We start from the raw sequence: 1,084 nt of genomic DNA on the forward strand, positions 1-1,084 counted from the left end.
ATATCGGACTGAGGATTGGAATAGGGATTTTTCATTCTCTTAACCATGAAACGATCGTATCCGATTAACTAAAGACTTGTTTTGTTTATGCTTTCCCCTCTGGTTTTTTTGTTCTATGTGTGCCATAAATATCGCCATCCATTTAGAGAAAAATTTGTAGTTTAGAATCAGTAGTTCTTTGACTGCTATTTCTAAATTTTCAGTATGTTGGAGAAGCAACTCAATGCTAATCCCTGTATATTTATGATGATATATATATATATATATATATGTATGTATGTGTGTGTGTGTGTGTTTGTGTGTGTGTGTGTGTGTTTGTGCATGTTTGTGCGTGTTACTATCTCCTTATCTTGACATCATGTAATAATTGTAAATGTGTGTCACCATCATGCAAATAGTGTCCTTTGTTTCCAATATTCTGTGAAAACCTGTCTGGTGATGGGAAAATATTACCTTACTTGGGAACAGATGAGGGTTAGTAACAAGAAGGGCATCTGGCCATAGAAAAATCTGCTTCAATAAATTTTAATGCAGCTCATGTGAGCATGGAAAAGCAGATGCTAAAATGATGATAATGGGTGGGTGGGTAGATAGCTAGCTAGCTAGATAAAAATAAATAAATAAGTGCAAGATGGCAGGACCATAGTAAAAGACATTTCGCAAGGTGCCATGCAGCAAGTGTGTGTATGTGTGTATATAGGTAATTATTTGGACTTTGGGTATATGTCTAGTGTGGAGGCGCAATGGCCCAGTGGTTAGGGCAGCGGACTCGCGGTCATAGGATCGCGGTTTCGATTCCCAGACCGGGCGTTTGAGTGTTTATTAAGTGAAAACACCTAAAGCTCCACGAGGCTCCAGCAGGGGATGGTGGCGAACCCTGCTGTACTCTTCCACCACAACTTTCTCTCACTCTTACTTCCTGTTTCTGTTGTGCTTGTAATTCAAAGGGTCAGCCTCGTCACACTGTGTCACGCTGAATATCCCCGAGAACTACGTTAAGGGTACACGTGTCTGTGGAGTGCTCAGCCACTTGCATGTTAATTTCATGAGCAGGCTGTTCCGTTGATCAGATCAACTGGAACCC

At 40.8% G+C, this 1,084-nt stretch overlaps 1 protein-coding gene across 2 annotated transcripts in view; it reads right to left on the minus strand.

Moving 5' to 3' along the window:
* LOC106875219 (39S ribosomal protein L18, mitochondrial) overlaps positions 1-1,084 on the minus strand; it is a 38,065-nt gene that overhangs the window by 949 nt on the left and 36,032 nt on the right. The gene's annotated exons all lie outside the window — the stretch shown is intronic.

Source organism: Octopus bimaculoides, chromosome 1 (assembly GCF_001194135.2).
Source record: "Octopus bimaculoides isolate UCB-OBI-ISO-001 chromosome 1, ASM119413v2, whole genome shotgun sequence".
NCBI classification, from domain to species: domain Eukaryota; kingdom Metazoa; phylum Mollusca; class Cephalopoda; order Octopoda; family Octopodidae; genus Octopus; species Octopus bimaculoides.